The 23,490-nt window shown below is 47.2% G+C and overlaps 1 long non-coding RNA gene across 1 annotated transcript in view; it reads right to left on the bottom strand.

Annotated features, from left to right (window-relative positions):
• Positions 1–22,977, bottom strand: part of LOC132243984 (uncharacterized) — a 207,940-nt gene extending 184,963 nt beyond the window's left edge. Inside the window, exon 1 of the long non-coding RNA XR_009455585.1 lies at positions 22,881–22,977. This is a non-coding gene — a long non-coding RNA (uncharacterized LOC132243984). The remainder of the gene's footprint in view (positions 1–22,880) is intronic.
• Between the last annotated feature and the right edge of the window lie 513 nt (positions 22,978–23,490).

Below are 23,490 nucleotides of genomic sequence, written 5' to 3'. Positions count from 1 at the left end.
GCCGGCAGCCCCTGAACTGCAGGGGGCCCTGGCCCTTCCCTCTGCAAAAATGGTGGCCCTTAAGGCTTCCCGGGCAGGGTGCTAACAGTGATAATGTTTGGGTAAGCTGCCAGGTGGCTTAATGCAGCTGTCACTGACTCCCTGCCACTGAGACATGTCCTCAATGTGTCTTCATACCCCAAATTGTAGTGCCTGGGCCCACCCCCTATAGGAGTCCTGTGGTCCAGCCCAAAGACCCTATGTTTAGCATCCCTGCTGTAGAGATTAGTGAGATTTCAAGCTGTATTCTACATAACTCAGTACAGATATCTTCTAAAGACTAAAGTTGAATGTCAGGTGTTGCATTCACAGTGTGTTTGTCAGTGTGATGCTGCTGGCTGGCGATGCAACAGACAAGCAATCAGCATGCCAGACAACAGCAGCACATGAGTAAGATACACAGTTATCCATTCTGAGAAGCTGCACAAGCAGTCCAGCAAAGTCCTGGAGTGTGTTGGGGATAACCTTTTGATACAGATGGTAGAGAGGCCAACTATGGGGGAAGCTCTTCTAGTCTCACAACAGGGAGGAAGTGGCTGAGAATGTAAAAGGTTTCCGCAACATAACTGGGGTGAAAGTGACCACCAAATGATAGCATTCAAGATCCTAAAGGAGAGAAAGGAGGGAGAGCAGCAGAATAAGAACACTGGGCTTCAGAAAGGAGGCTTTAAAAACTCAGGGAACTGGTGGGTAGGATTTCCTGGAGGGCAAATCAGAGGGGAAAAGGAGTCCAGGACAGCTGGCTGTACTTTAAGGAGACTCTCTTAAGGGTGTAGGAACAAGCTATCCCCATGAGACAGAAGAATAGGAAGTGCAACACGAGACCAACCTGGCTCAACAGCAACTTCTTCAATGAGTTGAAACTCAAAAAGAGAATCTTATTAAAAAGGGAAAACTGGTCATTGTATTAGGGAATAGTACAAAAATATCACATGGCATGCAGGTAGAAAATTAGGAAAACTAAGGATCATTTGAGATGCTGCTGGCAAGGGACACAATAGGCAATAAGAGATTCTACAAGTACATCAAAAATAAGAGGAAGACCAAGAAACTAAGTCCCCTATGGAATGCATAAGGCAATCTAGTTGCAGATCATGTGGAGAAGGCTGAAGTATTTAATGTCTTTTTTACTTCAGTTCTCACAAATAGAGGCTGCTACCAGAAAATGACTGCAGCTGACAACAAAGATAGGATCTGGGCGATTACAGATGCATCAGCCTGACCTCAATATCTGGACAGATGATGGAGCAGGTCCTCAAGAAATCCACTGTGAAGCAACCAGAGGACAACTGTGGGTGATCAGGAACACCCAGCATGGATTAATCAAAAGAAAGTCATACCTGACCAACCTGATTTCCTTCTACGATAAAGTGACAGGCTCTGTGGAAGGGGCGACAGCAGTGGATGTTATAGCACTTGACTTTAGCAAGGTTTTGACACTGTCTCTCATGCCTTTCTCATTAGTAAGCTAAGTAATTACAGACAAGATGAAAGTACTGTAAGGTGGATATATAACTGGCTCAATCATCAAACTCAATGAGCAGTCCAATGGCTCAATGTGTAGTTGGGAGGAGTATCAAGTAGGTTCCCCAGGGGTCTGTCCTGGAACCAGTTTTGTTTAATAGCTTCATTAATAATGGGACTGAGTGCATGCGTAGCAAATTTACAGATGACACAAAGTTGGGTGATGCTGCAGATACTTGGGAGAGTAGGGCTAGGATCCACAATGGCCTGAATACACTGGAAAAATGGTCTGCAGTCAATCAGATAAGATTCAACAAGGACAAGTGCAGAGTCCTGCACCTGGGATGGAACAACTGCATACACAAAAATGGACAGTGAAATGAGTAGCTAGGCTGCAGTATAGCAGAGAAGGACCTGGGGGTTATAGGAGCTCATTAGCTGAATATGAGCCAACAGTGTGCTGTTCTGGCAAAAAGCACAAACCAACAGCAAAGTGGGCTATATTAACAGAAGAGTTACTTGCAAAGCAAGGGAAGCATTTCATTTGCTCTATTAAGTACTGGTGAGGCTGCTCCTGGAGTACTGTGCCCAGAAGGAAGTGGACAGATTAGAAAGAGTCCAGAGCAAAATAAACAAATTTCACAAGGAAATTTTACTACAATGAAATTGCATACACCAATGGATCCACTTCCAATATGGAGCTGTCAAAATGTTGCCAATCAACTCAACAGAGAAACACAAAGAAATATTATCTTCATAGGTATACTTCACAAAGAAGAAACAATAATGTAAGCCAGAATGAAATGAAATGTAGTGAAATGAAAGCTCTCCAGTCAGGAGTTCAACTCAGACCTATTGCCCTGGCTGTAGAGCTCTCCTTTCCTTTGAGCAATTTCCAGGGGAGTAAGTAAGGAAACTGTTAAACACTGTCCTCAGGCAAGCAAATGTAATTCCCATACATGCTTTAACATAGGAGTCTCACTCAAAGGAATATTGTTCAGCTGGTGGCTCTGGTGAACACTTCCCAGTGTGGCGTGACTCATCTGGGCATGACACGGCTTTGCATTCAGCAGAAGCTAGCTACCGCTGACTGTCCTGTCAAGCTGGCATGATGTATGACTACTTCCTATTTTAGTGGGAAGGGATAGGGAGGCCATATTGAACCGATGCTCACAGGAGTCCTTACATCTGAACGCAGTGAAAACAACCTCCCTGTTACTCTTGAATCAAACAGCCAAATACAGAAGCAAGGCAGATAGGCATCAACTGAAGGAAAACACTCCCCCTCAGGATACTGTTCTCACAGGGTTCCCAACAAAAACCTTCCTTCAAAGGGTTTCCTCTTGGGATGAAAGCAAGTCCAGTGTTTTATCCTCTGTGAGCTGGCATTTACAACATAACCACAGGAGCTCATATGAGAAGCTCTTTGATTGCAAGAGGACAGTTGCACTGCTGTCAGCACAGTCCTCATGACCGCCTGCATTTGAAGCAAGAAGAGAATAATAGATGTGAGGAGCAAGATCACTGTAAAAGGGAAAGTAACCTGAATACATCCTGAATGCAAAAGAGGGTGCTACAATGCAGCCTACACTTAGTCTCAACACCTGTTATATTTCAGTAACTAAAAGCACAGCCTAAATTAATTGCTCCCTTCTAGACCACGAGATGGAATGAAACCTTATGCAAAATGTCTTTGTAATAAATTGCACTACTCTCACAAAGCCAAATGCGTCCAGGGACACACAATTTGTCTAGTATTAGGAGATGGATAATAGAGTTAGCTAAATAGTTTTCCCATGCTCTTTAAGCTCATCTGGCTGTTAATATTCCACACTAGGGTATGTGATTTCAAGCTTTACTCAAAACACAAGAGAACTAAAATTTTAGGGCATATCTATGTGAACAACACTCAAGAAACTTAATATAAATTAAAGTGGAATAGTTAAAATACATTAAAGCCCTATGCGAAGATTCTCATTCAGAATTAAAGTGGATTTAATTTGGTTAAGCTAAATTTACTTTGGAAGTGAATTAAACTAAATTAAATTAAGACCACTTTAATTCTAAATAAGAGTGTTCACATGGGGGTTTAATGTAGTTTAACCATTCCACTTTGAAAATTAACTCAGATTAATTTTCTTGAGTGTTCCCGGTACAGACAAGTCCTTATCTTCTAAGAATGAAAATTGGGATTTTCATATAATTGCTGAATTCAAGAACAAGGGTGGTTTTTTTCTTAAAGACAAAATCTTGTCTCATTGTTCATCAAACTTTACTAGAGAACACACTAAATAATAAACTAGTCAGTCATTTTTCAGGCAAAAAAGAAAAGCACAACCTTTTCCCTGAAGACTTAGACTTTCTCTCTCTCTTTTTCTGTATTGTCCTCAATATCAGTTTTCTTTTTCTCCTCCTATTTCTTTCACTACATCCATCTCATCCCCACCTCCCTTGTCTCTGTCCTTCTCCCATAAGATCCTCAGTCTTCACACACATTGGGATAAGACTGCCCAAAGACAAAAATAATTATTCTCATCACCCATTCAACTTACCTGCATTCTCTTTCTAGTCTCCCCCCCCCCCACCCCCGCCATCATACGTACAGGGTGGGGATTTAAAAACCCTCCAGCAAACTGACCCTGCTAGCCACAGAAAGATGGAAAACCACCATTAGGAAGCAATACCAAGGTAAGAACCCACCCCGGGATACTAAGAAAAGAAAAGATGCTGGAATTTCAAACAGGGTGCTGACCTCACCATCTCCATCTACTGACCTCAGCCTCCAGCTCCTTGTGACACAATGACCAACACACAGTGGCTACAAGAAATAAGGAGGAGCAATGTGTTTGTGTGTGCACTCCCTTTTGCAGAGCCCCATGTCTGCTTCTGCCTTTGGGTGGAGGGTTTCCAACTCCTGTGCTGTAGCAAAAAGCTACAATAGAAATGATTGCCAGAGCCCTCTGACCCTGTTTCCAAATATCTGGAGTCAGAGGTAGAACCCAGAGAAACTAGAAACCCTTTTTGGGGCCAATATCAGTAAACCAAATAAGTAGTCTACTAGAACAACTAGAAAACTGCATAGTCCCCAGCAAGTTACCTGAGAAAAAGATCTTTGTAAGAAAATGGAAAGAGAGATGGTATGGCTCAAGGAGCTTTTACTAAACTTCCACTCTTCAAGGAAGTTTGTACCACTGTGAGATTTTAGCTGCAGCTATTCCATGGCTCCAGCATTACAAAAAACAACATCCAGAGACCATAACAGAGAGCTTGCACACATGCACACAAGCCTGGCCTAGTACCATTTTCAAATGTCTTTCTCCTTCTTAAATACAGCACTGTACACATCCTTTCACAGCATCTCATGAAGTGAGCTTCAGCCCATGAACACTTGTGTTATGTCTCCTTTGGTTAGTCCATAAGGTGCAAATCTACTTTGCCTTCTACTTGACTTCAGACTAAAATAGCTAACTGTGTCTCTTCTCAACTGACCCTGTACCACACAGCAGTGAAGAACAAAAAAAAGTAACATGACTTGATTAAGTGTTGCAGCACTGCAGTGTCAGCTCACTTCATCTCAGAACATGCAACCTTGGTTGTGCCATCAACTACAGACAGGTGCCAAGGCAGTAGGTATAGCTGGGAGGATTTTATGACAGTTAAGAGCTGGGGAATAAGTACCAGGTTTGTTGTAATCAAAACCCATGCATGCTATTCCTCCAAACTCCCTGCCAGAATTTATTTGTGGGTGGGTGAGTGTGGGGGTGGGTGGGTGTGTGAATGGGCAAAGTAATGGAATTGACAAGAATCCTGCTTGTAGAAGCTCTGGAAGTACCAGATTCTTTTGAACCATGACATCCTGCCAGGCTACAAGCAGGCAAAGGATGCTGAGGAACCACAGAATGCCTACAAAAGCAGAGATTTCATTGAACTCAAAAAGTTCCTGAGAAGACAGTGTTTTGTTAGTCAGACATATTTTAGCATTCTGGAATTGTTTAGGAACTTCAAGGAAAGAAGAGTGGTCTTGTTAGACTGCTCTATAGAGCTCTTTTGGTTTTGCGAGTTCCCAAACAGTCTTAAGTCTTACCAGAAATATGGTAATTAACTTGTTGGCTTCCTACTAGACATTGTGTTAAACCTCAGTGAATTATTCCATAGGCAAAGGCATGCATCTTGCCTCCAGACCAAGAAAAGGGAAATCAGAGGGATCATAAGACTTCTGAAAGCAGAAGCAGTAGACCAGAGGAAGCACCCTGGGATCTGGCTATAGAAAGATGGTCAGTGGTAGAACAAAAGGGACTGCAATTGGATTGTGTCATGTGAGGCCCCTGAGGTTGGCTGAGGGGATACTAGGTCCTAGACCAGGTGAGGTGCTTGGCCCTGATCAGTGCCAACCCCCTCTAGGGAGGCAGGAATCAACTCTAGCAACAAGTGCTGCTTTAAAAAATAAAGCAATACTTTTATCTAAGTAAAATAATCTTCAGCCATTCCTTCCCATCTGCCAGCTCAGCAGCAACAATAGGGCTAAATTACGTCTTACCACCCATATGGTTTCTATGGTCCAATATTTGCCCAGTGTTCAACTATGACACCTTAGCTCAGGGGCAGGCATCTGGCCCACCTGGCCATTTCATCTGGTCTGCAGGCCCCTAAAAAATTTAGAAAATTAATATTTATCTGCCCCTGGCTGCCTGTTAAAGATGACAGGAGTCAGAGGCAGTAGGACCCAGGGGGAGCCAGTGGCAGAACTAAACAGCTGCAGTAGCCAGGCCAGCCCAGGCTGGCTCCCTCCTCTCCCTGCTTGAGCAGTGCAGCCTGACTCCATGAAGCCCCTGGCAGCCCAGGCCCTGCGCTCCTGCTGCCCCGCTCTGGGCCCCATTGGTACTAGCCCTGGTGCACTGGCATGGGCCCCATGCTTCCACCCAGCTGTCGCTGCACTCTGTGCACTCACTTGCTGCCCCTTCCTCCCACCTGCCACAGCCATTTCCCCACTGCCCCCACCACACTCCAACATCATGTGATTCCCAGCTGCAGTGCCAGGACCACAAAAGCAGCTAGGATGTGGTGCTGAAGCAGACAGGGGGTGGGGGGACAGGACAGACAGGGAACTGGCAAGAGAAGGGCAGCAGTGAGAAGGGGGGCCAAATGGCAGCAAGCGGGAACACAGGGCCTGCACCAGTGCCCTGGGGCCAGGAGTGGCAGGAGTGCAGAGGCTGGGCTTGCAGGAGAACTGGCAGGGGCACTACCAGCCACAGCGGAAGGAGCAGGCTATGGGCAAACCCTCCCCCTCCATACAAGCCACAACCCTCCTCAGCCACCCTCACTCACACACTCACAGCCCCCCACAAAACCCATACCCACCCACGCCACACACACCCACACCTATCCACCCCCCCACAAATCCCCCCCACACACACCCTCCTCTGCACCCCACATACCCACAAACCTATACCCACCCTCCCATGATATACAAGAGTAAGACTTCATTTTAAGCTATTATACTATCACCTCTATGTACACTACACAAGCGCATGTAAATCAGGACAAAAATCTTTTTTGAAATGAAATTAATGAATGTCATAGCACATGTACTGGTTTTTAGAATATAATTTGGTCTTTTTCTGGTTCAGAGATGGTAAAACCCCTTGTTGAAAGGAGTAATTTTGGGGGGCAAGGGGAGGGACTTTTGGTGAAAAAGGTCAGAGGTTAGGGGGTGGGACTTCTGGCCCCAATGTGATGACCAGGGGATGGGGCACCTGTCAAGGGGTGGGGCTACACATGCAGCCCTTGATGGCTTACCAAAACTCAGTAAGCAGCTCTCCATTCAAAATAATTGCCAGCCCCGCCTTAGTTTGTACCTATGGCTATCCAAGATGGCCTCCCATTCAACTACTAGCCAGACCTAGACTTGCATAGCTTCTAAGATCAGATGAAATAAGGTCCCTTCAGTCCAGCATGGCCAAGTAGACTTTTCAGCCCATGAGGGAAGGGGAGGAGGGGGATTTCCCATGGGAAATATATACCCATGTATATATACACACACACACACATACACACACACACACACATTCCTAGGAGTAACAGCGTGTTCTCAGCACTTACATATATAGACTAATGCTGTCTGGCCCAATTAACAGTCATAAAAAAACCTCCCAATCCATCTCCCTTACCGCTGTCACTAATGTTCACATGCTCTGGGAACTCAGTGAGGGCTGAGTACTGATTCTTTTTGCCTAAAAGATCCAATTCAACAGTTGCTGGGTTGCTCTAGACCTCTTGGTCATTATCAACCAAACCCCCTTGTCTTTTTTGGGGGCCAATAAGTGTCTACTGGTTTGTTAGTCAATCTTCTTGAAGCTATTCCCCACTCCAAAAGTGGAGAGAATGGCTCACAGATGCACTGGGAACTGGAAATGGTGATGCTTCCCATGGTGTGGGTGTCTCCATGCCATTTCAAAGCCAGACTAAAGATACCTTAAAAGTCTTGCATGATTATGTCCTAGGCACTTGGGGAGCAGCCAGTTCTGCTAAGCTGATCCAAGGTAGTTGCACTCTGCCAAGCCCTTTGCCCATGGTTTACATGCTGAGGTTCAAAATAATTCAGAGCAAGGATAAGGTCTTTAATGCAGTGACCAAAGACCCTACCTGTGGAATAACCGTCTGTGGATATATCCTTTGGTAGCACTCTACTGGACTCTGCAAAGTTTTACTATTTAGGACATTTAGACAATCCCTCTCTTCTTCTTTACCAACAGCTTCCTTGGCTTTTTTTTTTTTGCCCACCTGGGTTCATTTGCCACATAGTTGACAGCATGACCCGCATATGATTTGCTTTGATAGCATCTACTGCTAAATATACGGCACCCAAAATTATAACAATAGACACTACAGAAATCAAATAAATCCACCAAAAATTTAAAACAACTGTTTGCAGCAAACATACATGTGAAACTGTGTTCGATGCCCCTAGCAATCTCTCTGCATTGGCAAATTAATTACCAATAACTATGTGATGGCTATTTTAGTGAGAAGTCAAATGAAAGAGGATGTTAAGGTGGAGAAAATATTCTTTGCAAAGATAGAATATTCTTATGGCATTAATGTTTTTAATGAAGTGTGAGGGGATAGAGCCAGAACAGTGGGACAAACATAGCCTAGTCCTTCAACTCCTAGAAGAAATGTTTTACCTATTTCTATACTGTTTCAGAAATATTTTCCTCAGCCTCTAAATTAACAAGCTGCTAATGCTAAGAAAGCCTCTCCAGCTTTCCTGAAAGAGTGATAACTAAAACAAGACAGGAAAAAACAACATCGCTTACAGGGAACTTCAAACAACAGCACTCAGGTGAACTTTTAGACCAGTGATCCTCAATCAGGAGTTATTTTTCAGCAGTAAAGAGTGAGAACAAAGAGCTGGTATTTTCTCAAGGGTGCTGTGAGTCTATCCAGGGGTGCCTTGAGTCTATAAAAGGTAGAGAACCACTGTTTAGACCCTTTCCCTTCTCTCAACAATGGTTGAAGCCTGAGACAAGTCATTCAAGCCATAGTACCCTGATTGCAAGTACTCCAGCTTTAATGCTATGAGGACCCTGCAGCAGGACAACACTTGAAGACCACACCAAGCAAAATGGCTTAACTAGGAATTTTTTTTGACAGAAGTCAAAAACTACAACCACCACTTTGTACCCTGAGCAATAAAACTGATACACTAGTGGGTCATGACACCACTCAGGAAAGTCACTTTCACACCCCATAAATGGAAACTGCATACGTAGCAAAAACATATAAGGACATAAAAACCCCACAAAATATATTATTCTTGGACTTCCAGCTGTAGACAAGGACAAAGGACACTTAACAGCAAGGCTGACATTTCAGAAAATCCAATAAGAGCAGAAGTGAAAAGATAACAGTTTTCCTAAAAGAAGCTGAAACAAGTCATTCAACAACTGCTATCGAAGACTAGGACCCCAATACCTTTAAATATGCACTGTACATAAAAAACAGGCTTTTGCACTCAGAAGCTGCCACCACAAAAAGGAAAATCTTGAATTACACAAATCTCTCTCCCATGCTGGTCTGGTTAGCTTAAAAATACAAGAGAAATGGGCAGGGGCAGAGATCTACATACAACTCCTACTAGAAATGTGAACTTAGAATGACTAAGTAGGAGAAAAATATGGTCTTGTGTAATGTGTAACATGATGATTCTCTGGGGCCCTGCACAGGCACAGCAATCCACTGGCATGCTATACATTGAAGGATTAGGGCCTGTGTTTAATTCTGCATTAGAATTTCTGAACAAAAAAAAGCATTTAGAGTATGATTTAAACCGGCACTAGGTTCAAACCAAATCCAGGCTTACATACCTTTAATATTTTCCAGAGGGGTCTAGAAGAGAAGGGGACCAGATACAGATGCAAGGTGTTCAGCTAGACCTTATTTTTATAATGGGATGAACTGAAAAGCCACCCACACCTTAGGATTTTTAAATCATCATGTGGCCTTCTGAGTTGGAAACTGAGTGGCCCAACTAGGCTGTGAGCTTAGAGCAGGGGTGGCCAAAATACAGCCCACAGGCCAGATCTGGCCCACCAGGCCATTCTATCCAGCCCATGGGGACTCTAAAAAATTTAGAAAATTAATATTTATCTGTCCTGGTTCCTGTCAAAGATGACAGGAGCCAAGGGCAGTAGGACCCAAGGGAAGCCCTGGCAGGCTCCTGCAACAGCAGGGCCCCCCCTGGCCCCGCCTCCCCACCCCCCAGCCCTGCCTAGCAGGGGCTTCTGGCCTGGGTCTGTGGGGCTGTTTGTGGCTGCGTCCAGGAGGGAAATTCAGGTAAGAAGGAGGGCAAGGGCAGGCAGAGGAGGATCACGGGGATTGCCCCAGTCCTCGGGGCCAGGCCAGCTCCTGCTGAGCCCCATGGTCTGGTCATGCAGCTGGGAGCAGCGGAGAGGCAGGAAAGTGGTGCCAGGGGCAAAGGCGGGGGTGGGGTGGAAGCGAGCAGGAGCATGGGGCCTGTGCCAGTGTCCCGAGGCCAGTGCTGGCAGGGCCCAGAGCGGGGTGGTAGGAGCGTGGGGTGCAGGCTGTCTGTGGAGCTGGGCTGGGCTGCACCAGCAGGGAGAGGGGGGGAGCTGACCTAGCTCCCTAGAGCCCCTGCTGGCCAGGACCCCACACTCCTGCCGCCCTGGCGCTGGCTCTAGGACACCAGTGCAGGCCCCGTCCTCCCTTCTGGCTACCGCTGGCTCCCACATGCCCATTCACTCCCAGTGACCCTGCCCCAGCCCCGTGGTACAGGCAGAGAGTAGCACACAGCCCCAACGCTGCGCTCACCCTCAGGGAACGAGCTGGTGCTCAGTGCAGGGGGAAAGCAGCCTCCCCCCATCATGGCTGGTGCTTCCTGCTGCAGCTGCTCACAGCCCATGTGGGACTGTCCTGCCTCGCCGCCACATCACTGCTGCCCCATCGGGCAGAGGTGGCAATTGAGCAGACACAGGTAGCTCTACATGGGCTTTGAGTGGCTGCAGCATGGGGCACCGGCCACAGGAAAGGGGAGCAGCTGCTTTTCCCACCATGCTGAGCACCAGCTTGTTCCCCACAAGCTGCTGCTAGGCGTAAAGGAAAACAGCTCCCCCAATCCCCGCCACCCTAACAGTGTTTGCTGCAGCTGCCCACCCAGAGCCTGCTCTGTGCTAGGCTGTGGTGTGGCTGCTTCACTACCGCCTCTGTGCTGCGCAGTACAGCAGCAGTGGAGCAGTTGCTGGGCAGCACAGAGGCAGTGGTGAAGCAGCTACACCGCAGCCTAGCATGGCACGGGCTGTGGGCAGGCAGCCACACCAAACACTGACCGGTGGTGAGCGGGGGGGAAGGGCACTTTCCTCCGCACTGAGCAGCAGCTTCTGCTGAGCCCTGATGGGCGAGCCCGGAGCTGGCACAGGGCCCAGGCTAGTGGTGGCAGTGGGCAACAATCTGGTGCTAAGCGCGGGGTAAAAGCAGCCACTCCCCTTCCCCATTGCTGGTGCCCTGTGCTGCAGCCGCTCAGAACCCGCGCAGGGCTACCTGTGCCTGCTCTCTATTGCCATCACTGCCCCATGGGGCAGCAGTGATGCAGCACAGAGGCAGGACAGCCCTGCGTGGGCTGCAAGTGGCTGCAGCACGGGACGCCAGCCACAGAGGGTGCCGCTTTTCCCCCGTGCTAAGAACCAGCTCATTTCCCGCAGGCAAGCATGGGGTCAGGGCTGCGCACTGCTCCCCACCTGTACTGTAGGGCTGGGGCTGGGGCACTGGGAGTGAATGGGTGCATGGGAGCCATCAGCGGCTGGGCAGGAGCATGGGCCCTGTGCCGGTGTCCCGAAGCCAGCACCAGTGGGGCCTAGAGCAGGGCAGCAGGAGCACAGTGTCCCAGCCAGCAGGGACTCTATGGAGCTGAGCCAGTTCCCCCCTCTCCCTGCTGGTGCAGCCTAGCGCAGAGCAGGCTCTGGGTGGGCAGCTGCAGCAAACACTGTTAGGGTGGCGGGGATTGGGGGAGCTGTTTTCCTTTACGCCTAGCAGCAGCTTGTGGGGAACAAGCTGGTGCTCAGCATGGTGGGAAAAGCAGCTGCTCCCCTTTCCTGTGGCCGGTGCCCCATGCTGCAGCCACTCAAAGCCCATGTAGAGCTACCTGTGTCTGCTCAATTGCCACCTCTGCCCGATGGGGCAGCAGTGATGTGGCGGCGAGGCAGGACAGTCCCACATGGGCTGTGAGCAGCTGCAGCAGGAAGCACCAGCCATGATGGGGGGAGGCTGCTTTCCCCCTGCACTGAGCACCAGCTCGTTCCCTGAGGGTGAGCGCAGCGTTGGGGCTGTGTGCTACTCTCTGCCTGTACCACGGGGCTGGGGCAGGGTCACTGGGAGTGAATGGGCATGTGGGAGCCAGCGGTAGCCAGAAGGGAGGACGGGGCCTGCACTGGTGTCCTAGAGCCAGCGCCAGGGCGGCAGGAGTGTGGGGTCCTGGCCAGCAGGGGCTCTAGGGAGCTAGGTCAGCTCCCCCCCTCTCCCTGCTGGTGCAGCCCAGCCCAGCTCCACAGACAGCCTGCACCCCACGCTCCTACCACCCCGCTCTGGGCCCTGCCAGCACTGGCCTCGGGACACTGGCACAGGCCCCATGCTCCTGCTCGCTTCCACCCCACCCCCGCCTTTGCCCCTGGCACCACTTTCCTGCCTCTCCGCTGCTCCCAGCTGCATGACCAGACCATGGGGCTCAGCAGGAGCTGGCCTGGCCCCGAGGACTGGGGCAATCCCCGTGATCCTCCTCTGCCTGCCCTTGCCCTCCTTCTTACCTGAATTTCCCTCCTGGACGCAGCCACAAACAGCCCCACAGACCCAGGCCAGAAGCCCCTGCTAGGCAGGGCTGGGGGGTGGGGAGGCGGGGCCAGGGGGGGCCCTGCTGTTGCAGGAGCCTGCCAGGGCTTCCCTTGGGTCCTACTGCCCTTGGCTCCTGTCATCTTTGACAGGAACCAGGACAGATAAATATTAATTTTCTAAATTTTTTAGAGTCCCCATGGGCTGGATAGAATGGCCTGGTGGGCCAGATCTGGCCTGTGGGCTGTATTTTGGCCACCCCTGCTCTAAGCTCACAGCCTAGTTGGGCCACTCAGTTTCCAACTCAGAAGGCCACATGATGATTTAAAAATCCTAAGGTGTGGGTGGCTTTTCAGTTCATCCCATTATAAAAATAAGGTCTAGCTGAACACCTTGCATCTGTATCTGGTCCCCTTCTCTTCTAGACCCCTCTGGAAAATATTAAAGGTATGTAAGCCTGGATTTGGTTTGAACCTAGTGCCGGTTTAAATCATACTCTAAATGCTTTTTTTTGTTCAGAAATTCTAATGCAGAATTAAACACAGGCCCTAATCCTTCAATGTATAGCATGCCAGTGGATTGCTGTGCCTGTGCAGGGCCCCAGAGAATCATCATGTTACACATTACACAAGACCATATTTTTCTCCTACTTAGTCATTCTAAGTTCACATTTCTAGTAGGAGTTGTATGTAGATCTCTGCCCCTGCCCATTTCTCTTGTATTTTTAAGCTAACCAGACCAGCATGGGAGAGAGATTTGTGTAATTCAAGATTTTCCTTTTTGTGGTGGCAGCTTCTGAGTGCAAAAGCCTGTTTTTTATGTACAGTGCATATTTAAAGGTATTGGGGTCCTAGTCTTCGATAGCAGTTGTTGAATGACTTGTTTCAGCTTCTTTTAGGAAAACTGTTATCTTTTCACTTCTGCTCTTATTGGATTTTCTGAAATGTCAGCCTTGCTGTTAAGTGTCCTTTGTCCTTGTCTACAGCTGGAAGTCCAAGAATAATATATTTTGTGGGGTTTTTATGTCCTTATATGTTTTTGCTACGTATGCAGTTTCCATTTATGGGGTGTGAAAGTGACTTTCCTGAGTGGTGTCATGACCCACTAGTGTATCAGTTTTATTGCTCAGGGTACAAAGTGGTGGTTGTAGTTTTTGACTTCTGTCAAAAAAAATTCCTAGTTAAGCCATTTTGCTTGGTGTGGTCTTCAAGTGTTGTCCTGCTGCAGGGTCCTCATAGCATTAAAGCTGGAGTACTTGCAATCAGGGTACTATGGCTTGAATGACTTGTCTCAGGCTTCAACCATTGTTGAGAGAAGGGAAAGGGTCTAAACAGTGGTTCTCTACCTTTTATAGACTCAAGGCACCCCTGGATAGACTCACAGCACCCTTGAGAAAATACCAGCTCTTTGTTCTCACTCTTTACTGCTGAAAAATAACTCCTGATTGAGGATCACTGGTCTAAAAGTTCACCTGAGTGCTGTTGTTTGAAGTTCCCTGTAAGCGATGTTGTTTTTTCCTGTCTTGTTTTAGTTATCACTCTTTCAGGAAAGCTGGAGAGGCTTTCTTAGCATTAGCAGCTTGTTAATTTAGAGGCTGAGGAAAATATTTCTGAAACAGTATAGAAATAGGTAAAACATTTCTTCTAGGAGTTGAAGGACTAGGCTATGTTTGTCCCACTGTTCTGGCTCTATCCCCTCACACTTCATTAAAAACATTAATGCCATAAGAATATTCTATCTTTGCAAAGAATATTTTCTCCACCTTAACATCCTCTTTCATTTGACTTCTCACTAAAATAGCCATCACATAGTTATTGGTAATTAATTTGCCAGCCCAGCTCCACAGGCCCCTGCCAGCCCACACCCCACACTCCTACCACCCTGCTCTGGGCCCCACCAGCGCTGGCCCTGGGACTTTGGTGCAGGCCCCACGCTCCCGCTCGCTTCCACTCCCCCCTGCCACTTTCCCCACTTTCCTGCCTGGCCACTCTGCACTACATGGCTCCCATACCCACACATGCACATCCACACATCCCCGCAGGCCCCCATATGCAATCACTTCTGCATATACACCACAAACACCCACAAATCAGGGAAAAAATATGTTTTTTAATTAAATTTAAAAATATTATTATGGGTGTTTGATTTTCAGTATGTAATTTGTTTTTCTTTTCCCTAAGATGGCAAACCCTCTTCCCCAAAGGAGTACTTCCCGGGGCAAGGGGAGGGGCTCCCAGTGGCAAAGGTCAGAGGTTTGGGGCAGGACTTCCAATCCCAAGATGGTGACCAGGGGGCAGGGCACCTGTCAAGGGGCAGGGCTACCCATGTGGCCCTCGACAGCTTGCCAAAACTTGGTTAGCAGCCTTCTGCCCAAAATCATTGCCCGCCCCTGGCTTAGAGAGTCTGCAAAGCATCCTGGACTGAAGACTGCTCCTTCTGCTAGTCTCCCAGATTTCCCTATCTACAGCAGGGGCTTCAGTTATTCCTGCCCTCCCTAGCTCAGAACAGGCCCCACATGGCCACCTAAGCTGGAAAGGCAATATAGCAAATGGAGAGATGGAAAATAAGGTTGGGTTGTGCAGAAATTGATGCTCCCCTGAGTGAGAGGCGAGGGAGTGGGAGTAGGTGGGGTTATAGTGGATTGTTTTGGATCTGGGGGTCTTTTGAGAGGAGTTTGTTTCATTATCTTATCTTATTTTAATGTTTTATTCTATTTTCATATGTTTTTGTCTATTATTGTAAGAGGCTCTGAAGCTTTTTCAAAGAAAGTGTGCATATAAATTTAATAGATAGATAGATAGATAGATAGATAGATAAGAATAATCTACTACTGGATCTCAGTTTTGCAGTTTCAGTCCATTGCCAATGATATCTTGGCGGAACAGCTGCTTTTTTGATGCTTTAAATAAATACCAACACTGACAGTAAAAATAGTTTACTGCATTATATGGAAGCTACTGATGGTGAAACCTGGGTATTTTTTTTCCTCTCCCTCGGAGAACATTTCTTTTTTACTCCTTATGCCCAATCTGGATAAACTTCAGGAAAAAAAAACCAGAAGAGAATTTAATAGACTTCAATGCTATTATTCTGCATCAGGTAAAAAAAACTAAAGTGTCAAGAATTGAAATGGAACAATGTGTAAAGCAAAAAGGGTGTTTCCATTATATTGTTACTTATTTTGTTTTATGAGAAGTGAGAGATGGAAAAAAAAAATAGCCTCTCCCAGCCACTGCAAGATTATTCCCTACAGCTTAGTTTGTAGTACTTTGCCCATAAGGTTATTTTTCAAAGCCATAAATAAGTTTTCTAAAATACAGTAAATTGAACATGTAGTTCGCAACTATAAAATACTGCAACCTGTTTGGAAGTAAATTACCATGTGATTAGACTACCCAGTATACCGTACTGCAGAGAAACACTTTCAAATATGCAAGAGAAAACAGACCTGTATTTACACTGATTGTCACTGGGAAGGCTCACTGCCAAGCAAACTCAGTTTTTTAAACATTAAAACTTTAAAGCTAGTTTTCTGCACTTGGACACTTAATCTTCCCTGGCTATGAGACATCTTTCTTTTTTAAATTAGGTAAGGCATTGTAGCATATAGCTAGATCATTTCCCAGACATCCCCAACCAGTGTGTACAAATAACTAAATGTATTAAATACATTTTGCCACCTTGTTCAACTTTACAAAAGAGAAAGAAAGCTGTCCATGTGCCTGATACAAACATAAGAGACACATTCTGCAAGTGATAGAAGTTGAACAAGATAATTCTACAGTCTGCAATGAGTCTGCGTATGTTATCAAGGCAGGATTCTATGGACCATGCAGTGTTTTTGCAGAAGATGAAGTGGCAGCCAACTGTCAGACAACTATTACCGATCATATTACAAAACAAAATAAGATAAATAAAGCACAACAATTACTTACCAGTTCTACTGATTGTTTCTAATTTGATAATGAATGACCTTTCTAGCCCAGAAAGACCGAGCAAATTCTCACATATATTCTATTGCACTGACCTATAAGGAATTGACTATGCTAAGTGACCAACATCAAAAGCTGGAACTTTTCATCCAAGATAAAACCCAGACCCCACAGTTCATTAATGAAGCGCAAACATATTTTAGTTAACAATATTCCTGTTAAAATTCCTGCCATTAGCTTGTTTTTTTAGTTCATGACCATCCACATCCATAAAGAGTGACAAGCTACATTCCCCCTGCATACATAAAATTAGCAAAATCCTGGTGTCTGTTCATCTAAATTATACAGCAACAGAGAAAGAGAGAGAGATGTTAAGTGCATCTAATTTGACTATGAGTTACACATGTGGGCTGTATATGGCCCATGGTGGTAAGGTGTCACTAAATTGCATTCTGTTAATTATTCACACTTGTAGCCAACAAATTAAGCTGGCCAAATTGCACCTACCTAGGTAGCTGTGCTGACAGTGTTTAGATATCACTTAACAGCTACAGCCTGTTTTTGCTTAATATAGCTTCTCTTGTAATTTTGACAGCTGGCTGAATGCTTTAGTTAGTTTTTAGCCAAATTATTGCAAGGCTTCAATTTCCATCATAAACCCTGCAGATAGATATGTAATCATATTATGCTAATAAATAACCAGTGCTTCCAAGGTCAACAGTGGAAACTGATCCAAAATACTGTGCAAGGCAAAACTGCAAAAAAACCTTAAGCACAAACTACTTCCAGTTCATTTTCCATTAATACCTAATGCTTTATTAGCCGAGTAAATGCACTTTTGATTTCACCTCTGCCATCTAATTTGGCATCCAGAGATACTAACTTCAGGTAGAGGAAGATACTTGACTTGATTATGGCAATCATCTCACGGCAATATCTTGTATTTCCATAAAATTTCCTGGATGAATAGCAGGTATATAGAGATAAGAAACAAATAAAAGTATCACAAAAATGGTAACTGCTTTACACGCATGTACTAAATATTTTGTCAGAAGCATGAGTCTTTAGAAATGCAGTGTTAAAATCTGGCTGCGATTAATTTTCTTTCTAAGTTGATATCATGGAAAAAAGCATGGTATAGAACCATCTAAAAAGGTTGAGATGTGGGTTAAACAGATTCCTAGAATGCAACATATGAATGTCATTTTTTCACTAAGCAGCACATGACCGGGCAGAAATTTATACAATATTAGGGCCAGAAGTTAGGGCTAAAAGTAGATGGCTTACCACTTATGATAAAGGTAAATATTCAAGTAGGTGTACTGTGTTGATGCCTGTCTATACAGTCTCCTTCATGAGCCTGGGACTGAGAGTCAAAGCCTACCCACTCACTTCTACACTGCACATACTCGCACCCACCAAATACTTAAGTGTTGAGACCCTGAGTGCACATCCGAGCACTACTCTTTGGCTCACTCACTCGCTCTCTTAGGAAAAGACTGGAGCAGGACCAAGGCAGAAACCCAGGACATCAACTCTGCCCAGTTACTGGGCAAGAAGGAGCAAGTGGTTAGGGCCTGATTCTTAGAGGGAGTTCCTGGCTCTCCGGGGAGGCCATAAAGCAGGAGCAGACAAAATATGACCCGTGGGCTGAATCTGGCCCACCAGGCCATTCTAACTGGCCTGTGGGGCCCCTAAAAAATTTAGAAAATTAATATTTATCTGCCCCGGCTGCCTGTCAAAGATGACAGGAGCCAGGGGCGGTAGGACCCAGGAGAAGCTGGCAGCAGGACCCAGCAGCCCAGCAGCAAGGCCCGCAGGGAAACCAGCAGCAGGCAGGGAGGGGGAGTGCATGTGGGAGCACAGTGACAGCTGGGCAGGAGCATGGGGCCCACACCAGTGTCCCAGGGCAAGCACCAGTTGGGCCCAAAGTGGGGCGGCAGGAGCACAGGGTCTATGGAACCTACCAGCCCGGGCCCTGTGCTCCTGACATCCACTCTGGGCTCTGCTGGCCCTGGCCCCAGGACACCAGCATGAGCCCCGCATTCCCGACCAGCTGTCACTGCACTCCCACACACCCACCCACTGCCACTGCCCCCCACACTACATGGCTCCCAGATGAATTGCTGAACCGCGGGAGCACAGGGCCAGGAGTGGGATGGATGGGGGGGGGGGTGTGTGTGCATTCACACATCTCTGCAATGAGTGAGGGGGAGAGAGAGACAGAGAGAGCAATGAGGGAGGGGCAGAGTGAGTACATGTGTGTGTAGGGCAAGTCCCACGTGCACATACCACCATACACATGCACCCACATACCCCTCACACTGCTATACATGTAAATCCCCACACACACACCCCAGCCACCCTCCCCCCCACAGACAGCCTTCCAGTCCCCATAACCACCCACACACACATCCACATGCTCCCTCACCCCACACATACATCCCCCACACAAGGCCTCCACACTCCCCCCACAACCCACATACCCACAGTCCCCCACAATCCCCCCTCCACCACATATAAGAGTAAGATTTCATTTTAAGCTATTGTACTAGCACCTCTATGTACACTACACAAACACATGTAAATCAGGAAAAAAATATTTTTTAATCAAATTAATGGATGTTGTAGACGTTCAGTTTTTAGAATATAATTTGATATTTTTCTGGTTCTGACATGACAAAACCCCTTGCTGAAAAGAATACTTCCAGGGGCAAAGGGAGGGAATTCTAGTGGCAAAGGTCAGTAGTTAGGAGATGGGACTTCCGGTCACAAGATGGTGACCGGGGTGGGGCACCTGTCAAGGGGCAGGGCTACCCATGCAGCCCTTGACAGCTTGCCACAACTTGGTAAGTGGCCCTCCAGCCAAAATAATTGCCCACCCCTGCCATATAGACATACCTCGTTACAAACAGATGGGCAGTTCCAATTGCATCCAGTGGAGGGCATTGATCCACACACTCACCAGCTGATTACCAGGGGGGACCCGCATCCCCCAGATCTGCGTGTGGGGCAGGAGCAGGCTGCCCACTGTGGGCTCAGGCGGGGGGGTGGGGCCAGCTCCCTGCAACAGTGGGCATTCCTGGGGGGCCAGGGGAACCCACACCCCCCTAGACCTTTGCATGAGGCGGGTGCATGTTCATGCTCCCTGCCCTGCTACCCTTCCCTGGGGCCTCCACAGCCCAGGTGCTACCCAATGTGGCAGGGAACAGCGGAGCCATGCAAAGAAACTGCCTGCCACTGAAAGCTCTGTGCTGCCCTCACGACATGCCCCCTACGCGCACAGCAGCAGTGCAGGGTTGAGCCTTTCAATGCTGCCACGCATGCAGGGGGCATGTCGCCAGGGCAGCACAGAGCTCACAGCAACAAGCAGCTTCTACGCACGGCTCTGCTGTTCCCTGCTGTACCAAGTTGTGCTTGCTGGAAGTGGAGGCCCCAGGGAGGGCAGCAGAGTGGGGAGTCTGAGGCCACAGCGAGCAGCCTGCAACCACCCCTGCCCCACACACAGATCTGGGGAGGGGCACGAGTCCCCCCAGCCTACTGGGAGTGCATGCAGTGGTGGGGAGCTGGCCCTGCCCAACTCCCAGAACAGCCACCTGTGGCCCCATCCTGCTCCCCACTGGGGCCCTGCAGCCATGCATTGTGGCCCCAGGCCCCAAACTCCACACACTGCCCAGCTGGGCAGCAGTCCCAGTCCCAGCCCTGCCCTACTCCCTCCCTTCCCTATGGGGGCTCAACGCCTCCCCCCCCCCCCGGACTTAACTGTGGAAGCTGCTCTCCGGGCTGCCTGACCGCCCTCCTCCTGCTCTCTCTCAGCCCCCTACAGGTTGTAACTCTGCCAGCCTGCAGCGGGCTCATCCCAGAACTGCAAGATCCATGGGTTTCTCCAGTAAAATGAGAAATCAGTGTTTGCCTCCGGTAAAAGGTTACATGGTTTACCCCGTTTTTCTGTGGGAAACAGAAAACCTGGATCCTTGCTGATTACTGTCCTGATGTTTGAAGCACTAACAAAGTAAACAACAAACACATCACTGCCATTTTTCAATCCAGTGGAGTTACACAATTTATCTTTTTGTACTGCCCATCCAAGAATGGAATATTTACAAATATATGCAAGCACAGCTGCTGCTCCATCCTATTAGCACCTGAGATTTCTGTCTGGACTTTGTGTGTCATGGAAGGCTTTGAGAGTCGGAACATATCAGGCAAGATGGCCATAATTCAGGCTTTTGTTGGTGAAACTATCCTTTATAAGATTCTACTAGCTATACATTCAGGCAGCAAATTTAATGATTGAGAAAGGGACCAAAATATGGGTTTGACTGCTTCCTAACAAATAAAGTTCTCTTGAAGACTCACAGTATAATTCAATACTCTTCCAAGACAGAAACTTGCCATGTCCCGATTTATGGCCCCCTTAACCAGAGTTCCAGCTATTGTACTGGTGCAAGTTATTTCAGACAAAAGATAGCTTTGTAGCAAAACCCCCAGTTTTCTTTCTTTTTTTTGTATTTATTTTAAAAGTCATTCCCTCCCTTTCCCCAACCATTTCTGAGCTTTTCTCTCCCTCTCTATTCCCTATAGATAAGTATAAGTGAACTCAGACTTAAGATAAGCTTTAGACATTTTTATTTTCGTAGCAAGTTTTTGGTTTTGGATATCCACTGTTTTATATTGTATTATTATTAGGTTTGTATTGATTCTTACTGTTGTATATCATATTATTATCATTTTTGTATTGATTTTTATTGTTTCATAGGGATATTGTATGGTTTAGGCCTGTGTTTGTAAATGAGCCAAAGTCAGGTCAAGTTTCCATTTTATATGTCAAGCCTCCATCTTCTGTCCTCTGCCTGGGCATCCTATGTTGCAACTGTATGAGTCACGTACCCCTCCCATATAAATTGGTTCCCGGATGAATGAGAATGATTGAAATACAATAGTAGCAGGCCTCTACTAAATGGCCTGTAATGACTGGGCCATCACCTCACATGGATTCACCCAGGAACCACAGACCTCACCTAGGAACAGAGACAAGACCAGCATTTGAAAGACAAAAGACCCTGCAGAACCAGCAACTCTCACCATTACAGACACCCAAAACTGCACATCCCTACATGGACCACACATGCTCAGTACGCCAGGGGCTGACCCTTGCCTGGGCATGCCTCCTGTCACTATGGTCACACAAGGTCTGCCCCTATAAAAAGGGGCAATGAAAACAGACCCAGGGGAACACCCTTTCCATCTGGACCAGCACCATGCCACACCACCTATCCACCCAGAGGCCCTGCCAACAAACCCCCTCTGGACAATATCTACTGGACAAGGACCCCTTTCCAGCCTGGTTAGGTAGATATTACCTGCACACCTCCTCCTACAATTTGGACTCATTCTCTCTCTCTCAGTCTCTCTCTCTCCTCCTGGACTTCAGTGGATTTCAGCCCCTGCACCAAGCCTCTCTAACCCCTGCTGCCATTGTGTGGGTGGGTGGTTGCAAGGGAACCAATAAGACATTGTGTTACCCTCTCCCCTGTTCAATAAAACCACTGTCATTTGCAACCCTGAGTTGGGTCATGTTTTACTGAATCCCAGTCCCTTCCCTATCTTAAATTCCAGCCTCATTCTCTCTCTCTCTCTCAGCTCCAGTTCCCACCCTCTCTGCTAGTTTCCTGATCTCCTCCCAATTCCATCTCCCCTTTTCTGCCAACTCTCAGCCTCTCCTTGCTTTTCTGCTGTCCCTGCTGCCTCTCAGCCTCCCCTGCTCCTACTGCCTTTTCCCTGTGACTTTCTGCTGCCTTTCTCTGGTTTCCTGCTGCCCTGCCACCTGCTGCTTTCCTGTGATTTTCTGCTGTCCGTCTCTCTGTTTTCATGCTTCCCCTGTACCTTCTGTAATCCTCCCCCCTCCCCTCCTGCAGCTTCCCAGCTCCTCTTAGCTGTCCTGCAGTTTCTCCAGCAGCTGGAGCCTTTCTCCAGCTTCCAGCACCTACTGCCATTCCCTGCAACTTCTCTATCTGCCCTGGAGCCATCCTCTGGCTCCCCACACCCAGAGCCCCTCTTTAACACCCACACTTTCCCTTAGTCCCATTTTCCCCTTTCCTCACCTACCTTTTCAGCTCCCCCATAGCTCTGGCTCCAATCCCAGCCTCTGTGCCGGCATGCTTCCCTGTTCTGCAGGATTTGGGCATTGTCTTTTAATCAATTAAGATCAATTAACCTCAAGTTACCTCCCCCAGCCTCAGTTCTTCAGCCCAGGCCCCTCTAGTTCACCGGTTCTAATCCCAGTCCTGGTAACGTTAACTCCCTACACTTCTACTTTCTTACCTTAACCTTTCCCCAGGTATCCCAAGTACACCAAGCACATGCATACATACACATCACAACACCCAATTTAGGAACTCACTTGTGTATATGTGTAGGTGGGAGGTATGTGAACTAGTGAATATACATATATATATACATATATAGATATCATTGTGTGTGTGTGTGTGGTATATGAATTAGTAATCCTTGGATGTGCAGGTGTTGGTAACTGGTAACTGATTCTGTCTAAATGTGGTGTGTAGTGTGTATGGGCTTAAACTGGTGATAGGTGTGCATGAACCTAAACTAGTTATTTTGAATGTGTGTGTATCTGAGTTGCTAGCATGAGAGTGTGTGCATGTGTGTGCATGCGTGTGTATATATGGCATTGTGTGCATGATATACAAATTAGTGA

This window comes from Alligator mississippiensis, chromosome 11 (genome assembly GCF_030867095.1).
Source record: "Alligator mississippiensis isolate rAllMis1 chromosome 11, rAllMis1, whole genome shotgun sequence".
Taxonomy (NCBI): domain Eukaryota; kingdom Metazoa; phylum Chordata; order Crocodylia; family Alligatoridae; genus Alligator; species Alligator mississippiensis.
The sequence above is the reverse complement of the archived record's forward strand: the minus strand, read 5'-3'. Positions and strand labels throughout refer to the sequence as shown.